Genomic DNA, 6963 nt, shown 5'->3' with positions numbered 1-6963 from the left:
TTTGCCAGCTAGGATCACACCACATTCATTTCAACACTTGCCGTGGAGTAATGTCTGTGGTCTTGGTCTGTGCCTGCCCAGGCGTGTGGTGGTACTCGCCACTGCCTGCAACATGAACTGTAAGGACATAAGCAAAGATTAAGCGAAAGCAAGAACAAAAGAAGTGATGAGAAGAAATAAAAGCGGGGCTCTGAGAAGAAGAATGAAGAATCTGCTGTAGATTTGGAGAAAAGGAAAGCAAATTAGACTGTCAGGCAGCCTGACTGCAGAAGTGACCCAAGGCCTCCGGAGAGAAAGGAGGTGTTGTTTGAGGAAGTGAAAGTATGCCCTGGCTTAAGGACCTTGAAGAGAAAGATGGCTGCAGGCAAGAGAGAGCAGCAGGATGGCTGCAGGCTACAGACCATTGTGGGCTTGCTCAGAGGTGTGAGCAGTGACTTAGGGCCAGCTGAAAGCCATCCATGCAGGAGAGTAATTTACATTTCATAAACCTCACTGTGGAGCAAGTCAAGCACTGAGAGAGTGCCAGGGCAGAGGCAGGAAGTAGAGGCCAGCAAGGAGCTTGAAGAACTGCATTTATAGTGACACCAAGCTCCCTGTTGTGGGGCTGCATTTTGTTTGGGATTGGATTGTTCTTTCAAGAACTATTCAGTCCATGAGTCCAAGCATACAGAAAAAAAGCACACAGCAGAAGGTATTGAGAGGAATGTGGTCACTGTGGATCAGGGAACATGGACCAGGAAAGAAGAGTAGTAAGGCAGGAGGGAAGTGACAGGCAGTAGTGGCAGGGCTCATGAACCCGCCCTCTCAGTGTTACAGGGTGTGACTCGAGAAGTAACTTAGGTAGAGATGGCCCATCTCTGTTTTTGTGCAAGTTACCAAAGTGAAAGGTATTGGAAGGAACAGGAAGACTGAAACATTCAGTGGGTGCAGGAATAGAACACGGCACTCACATCACACTTACGTTCTTTTATAGCTCAGCTATTCGCCTTATTGATACCCAAGCAACTTTTAGAAATACCTGTTACTGAAGAGATGGGCTTTTTTAATTTTTTTAATAACATGATTTATAAGAATTTTACTGCAACATTGTGTTCCTGAAAAGCTGTCAAAATCAGTTAAAATTAGTGTTAGTGCAGAATTATCTTAGAATGCTGATAACATCTTTGCAACAACCTTTGAAATCAAATAGACTTATTACTGGCCTGTCATCTAAGCAGAAGAATCATTTGCCTGATTATTTAAAGGAAATAAGCTATGAAGCTTGAAAATATGATTAGATATAATAATGTATGTGATAAACATATGCCATTACATAATTAAGTTTGAAAAAGTATGAAGCCCTCTTCCACAATCAAGATATGCCTAGGGGCCAGTATTGTGGCACAGCAGGTTAGGCTGCTGCCTGCTATGCCTGCATCCCATATGAGCACAGGTTCAAGTTTGAGTCCCTTCTGCTTTACTTCTTACCACCTCGTTGCTAATGTTCCTGGGAAAGCAATGGAAAATTGCCCAAGTGCTTGGGTCCCTGTACCCATGTGGGAGACCATAATGGAATTTCAGGCTCCCAGCTTTGGCCTGGCCTTGGAACTGTTTGGGTAGTAAACCAGCAGATGAAAGATCCTTGTCTCTCTCTTTCTCTTTCTCTTTCTCTTTCTATTTCTCTTTCTCTTTCTCTTTCTCTTCCTCTTCCTCTTCCTCTTCTTCCTCTCTCTCTCTCTCTCCTCCTCTCTCCTCCTCTCTCCCCCTCTCTCCCCCTCTCTCCCCCTCTCTCCCCCTCTCTCCCCCTCTCTTCCCCTCTCTCCCCCTCTCTCCCCCTCTCTCTCCCTCTCTCTCCCACTCTCTCTGGAACTCTACCTTTAAAATAAATACATATTTTTTTAAAAAAGATGCTAGAGTCCATATATATAAAAAGACAAAAATTAGTGCAGCCAAAAGTAACTCTTCTGGAAAGCCGTAACTGTTAAACGTAAACAGTAAGTAACAGTTTTCCTTGATACTTGCAGACCTTTAACAGTTAAGTGTGTGTGCATTTGTCACTATGTTTTAAGTGAAGCATATTGTGATTTATTACCTTAAACATCATCACCAAAAATGTAAAAAACGAGTGGTGTTAAGGTAGGACCAGACTTAGCCTGTAAATTATAATTCAAGAGAGCAAAGGTTCTTGAGCGTCTTCTGTGTGTTGGTTTCACTTAAAACTTCAGTCACTGAAATAATGCCCTTTTTCATCAAGGAATCCAGGCATATTCAATAATTCTGTTGAATGAATTTTTAAAATGTCTTATATTAATTTAGTAATTTTGCTTACTTGCATTTGTAACCAATACATAAAGTTTATGCATAATTCCAGGTCACCACCCAGTGTTTCAGAACATGTGTACCTGTGCAGTGCTCAAGTCAGGGAAAGCGTATCTGTCTACTTGAATATTGATCATTTATTTGGAGTGAATTCTGAAAACCTTTTCTTCTTTAAGTACAGCACATTACTATCTATATTCACTCTAATAAATCAGAAAGTCTTTCTCCTGTCTGACTTAGCACCATTATCAACCTTCCCCTTCCCCTCCTCTTCTCTACTCTCCCCATGATCTGGTAACCGTCATTCTACTCTCAACTTTCACAAGGTATTATTTTGGACTCTACATACGTGTGACATCATGCAGTACCTCTGTTTCAGGGCCTGGCTTATTTCACTTAAAATAACGACTTTCCAGGTTTACCCATGTTGTTGCAGCTTGTAAGATTTTTGTCCTTTTAGTGACTAAAGAGCACTGTATTGCATAAATATACTACAATTTCTTTATCCATTCACCAGGTGACAGATATTTAAGTTGTTTTTCTTTAGGCTTCTTGGCTATTGTGAGTAGTGCTACAATAAGCATGGGGGGTGTACATATCTCCTCAAAACACTGAATCCATTTCTTTTGAACATATACGCAGTAGTGTAATTACTGGACCTTATGGTACTTCTATTTTTAATTTTGTGAGAACTCTACATGCTAATCATGTGATGATAGTACTAGTTTATATTCCCACCACCATGTAAGTGTTCCTTTTTGTCCATATTCTCACCAGCACTTACCCTCTTTTAACGTTTTTGGTAATAGCTAATCGAACCAGAGTGAAATTATAACTCATTGGAATTTTGATTAATTAGTATTTCCCTTATTATTAGTGATGTTGAGCATTTTTTTCTATGTACTTGGTTATTTGTATGTCTTCTTTGAAAAATATCTATTTAGATGCCTTGCCCAGTTTCAAACTGCATTATTTGTGGGATTTTTTTTTAACTGTCATTTAACATTTTTAAATTCCCATCAATATAATCCTGTGATATTTACATTTCTGGCTACCTTTAACTTTTTTACAAAGTCATACTAACTTAAAATCAATGTTTTTAAAAAAAAAAAAACAGGCAGAGTTAGACAGTGAGTGAGAGAGAGAGAGAGAGAGAGGCAGAGAGAAAGGTCTTCCTTTGCCATTGGTTCACCCTCCAATGGCCACTGCAGCCGGCACACCGCGCTGATCTGAAGGCAGGAGCCAGGTGCTTCTCCTGGTCTCCCATGTGGGTGCAGGGCCCATGCACTTGGGCCATCCTCCACTGCCTTCCCGGGCCACAACAGAGCTGGACTGGAAGAGAACCAACCAAGACAGAATCCGGCGCCCCAACCGGGACTAGAACCCAGGGTGCTGCCACCGCAGGCGGAGGATTAGCCTAGTGAGCCGCAGCGCCGGTCCAGAATTATTTTAAATGTAGATTTTGCTTGAAAAATTTTAACACTATTTTAACAGCCGTAACTCTAATATTTATTTTATTTGTTTGGAAGGCAGCAAGACAGACACTCCTGAAATGTCTGAAACAAGCAGGGCAATGCCTGCCCAAAGCTGAAAGCGAGGAACTGAATCTAAGTCTCCAGTCTTGTGGCAGGGACCTAAGGATGTGAGCCACTACCTGCTGCCTCCCGAGGTGCAAACCCTCAGGAAGCTGTGTCAGAAGTGAGCTGGCACTGGAATTCAAGGGGTCCCAAGCGGCATCGTAACTGCTCTGCCAAGCACTCTCCCCTGGTAACACTGTTTTGAACTACACAGGTTTATGATCACAGCAAGGATACAAAACATTTGATACAATTGTTACAGATACATTATTTAAATGTGTATTAAAAATCCTATGAATAATGGAGAATATTTCAGTAGGCATACCACATCCTTGTTTTGTTTTTCAAGTCTTACTCTGTTTATCTTTCTGCCTGTTCTCAGCTGTGATTGATAGTGTTCCTCTCCCCTTTATTACTCTTTCCTTTGTAAGAAGAGAATCTTTAAGAACACATCCACCCAACTCCCTACAGCTAGACATTCCCATGCACTATGCTCAGGAAAAGAAGGCACAGTGGGGCTGGTGTTGAGGCTCAATGAGTTAAGCCTCCCCTGAGACGCCTGCATCCCATGTTGGACTGCCTGGGATAAAGTCCAACCTCCATCTCCCATCCAGCTTCCTGCTAATGTGCATCCTGGGAGGCTGCAGATAATACCTCAAGTGCTTGGGTTCCTACTCCCATGCTGGTATTCTCTTGGAGTTCTTGGCTCCTGGCTTCTGACTTACTGCTGTTGCAGGCAGTTGAGGAGTGAAGATCGCTCATTCTCTTTCTCTCTCTCCTCTCTCTGTCTCTTTCTGTCACTGTGTTTTTCTAATGAAATAAAAATAAATGAATAAAAGTAAATAAACTTTTACAAGACAGAAAGCAAACTGCAATGCAGTCTCTTCTAGAAACCATTTACAAGATGTACCAAGCATATTCTTGCCGTATTCTCACCTTTTTTATTCCTCCTACCCTGCTACTTGCAGTGTTGACCTGAGATTAAGTGCTTGCCATGGAAGAATAGGATGGTAACTTGACTGTTACACTGGAAAGATTATACAGGAGATGAACATTAAACTTAAGATCAAGGCACATTAAGTTCTCTATGTGTGTGTGCAATTCTAACTGGTGAATATGGCAGCACATGCCTTCACTGCAAGGAAACCATTTTATGTTCCCTTAAATTTGAAGCTCCCCATGCCCTGAAGAGGAACGTCAGGGAATGCATCTGTTTAGCAACTTGCAGTGTGGAGAATGTTCTTTAAGAATGCTGCATTAGAGGCCAGTGCTGCGGCTCAATAGGTTAATCCTCCGCCTTGCAGTACAGGCACACCGGGTTCTAGTCACGGTCAGGGCACCAAATTCTGTGTGGTTGCCCCTCTTCCAGTCCAGCTCTCTGCTGTGGCCCGGGAAGGCAGTGGAGGATGGCCTAAGTGCTTGGGCCCTGCACCGCCATGGGAGACCAGGAGAAGCACCTGGCTCCCAGCTTCGAATCAGCGCAGTGCGCCGGCCGCAGCGGCCATTGGAGGGTGAACCAACGGCAAAGGAAGACCTTTCTCTCTCTCTCTCTCTCACTGTCCACTCTGCCTGTCAAAAAAAAAAAAAAAAAAAAGAATACTGCATTAGCATCAGAATGGCAACGTGCAGACTGGAGGAATATTATAATGGTCAGCAGAGTCTCACCCTCCCTCACTTGAGAACATGAGACACTCCCAGAGCCATCTGGGTTGGGAGCTGTTAGTTATCCGTGTTCTGATGTTACTGCTACTGATTGCAAAGGAGAAAGTAAAAAAGAAAAAAAAAAGGGGTTCCCTGTATATGCCCTCCAGTGACACCAACCTTGACAAGTTAGAGACACTGTTGAATTACGAGCATGCAAAACCCCTTAATAAGGAGCTAGGATTAGTGCTTTCTCTTCAAAAGGCCGCCTTGAGTTCAGGCTCCATTTGTAGAAATAAATGAGAATAACAGAAGCTGCCTAGTAAATGATAAAGAAATAGAAAATAGGAAATAAGAAAAAAAGAGCCGAGAGCTCAAGGCAGGGAAGGTGGCTTAAGGCCAAAGTATAACTTCCCTTTCATAGCTAGTGAAATGTGGAAAAGCCATTTCTCAACGTCTCCGTACAGAATGCCGTGATGTTGTGCTAAGCTGGACATTCACCATGAAAGCTAAATATGATAACAACATGATGGTCTTGAGGCCACAGCAGACAGACTTTAATTAACAGCACTGTTAAATATAATACATTTTTGGGGAATACTGGGTATCCACAAAGGTGCTGTTCTTTGCTCTTGTTGGTGTATTAATTTAGCTAGGAGTAAAGATTCTTGCAACTTGTATTGTGAGGATCTCAGAATCTTAGGGGCAACTTCCAAGGAATATGACTGCTTTCCTTCCCCCTTTTGACCCAGCTCTTACTACACTGGATTCCAGTCATAATGTGCTTCCATTCAAAAGACCCTGGGTCACTCCCAGCAGGATAAGAGTACTGTCTTACCACTTGGGGGTCAGGCTACACTGTAACATTTTAAATCATCACCATGTGCATTTTAAAGGGACTTCACAGGGACCGCCCTGCTGGTACTGTCATTAGCATTATCTCAGCTGATTATAGTGACTGCTTTGTTGCAGTGTGTCTTGCATTTAACAGAAAGGAAGTATTTGTGGATTTATTAAATATATAATCTTCTTGCTAATGCAAGCGGTGAAACGTTCAGTAACCCTGGTTACATCATTACCCCGGCTGTCTGGACTATCATGATAATGACCACAGGGAAAGAGCCTCTGAGAACAAACACTACAACCTTCCCGAAAACAGGGGAAGGTTTAGCCTGGTAATTAGAAAAGGGTTGACTTCTGTGTTGTGCAGACAAAGCAGCTGCTTTGTTTACCTGGGGTACCAAATGCAATACTTTGAAGCTAGGACTGGCCCCATTAATATCCCAGTCACAATGATTTGTTCTTACAGAATTTTTCATCATGTTAAGCTATACTTAAGTGTGCTTTGGCATCAGATTGCTTTTGGGTTTAGTTCCATAATGTTTTCATTAAATGTGTATACTGAAAGAGGAATGAGTCCAGGAGTCGAAATTACCAGTGGAAGACT

Source organism: Oryctolagus cuniculus, chromosome 14, assembly GCF_051225735.1.
Source record: "Oryctolagus cuniculus isolate XC-2025 breed Fujian yellow rabbit chromosome 14, ASM5122573v1, whole genome shotgun sequence".
NCBI classification, from domain to species: Eukaryota; Metazoa; Chordata; class Mammalia; order Lagomorpha; family Leporidae; genus Oryctolagus; species Oryctolagus cuniculus.
This window is presented reverse-complemented; position numbering follows the sequence as displayed.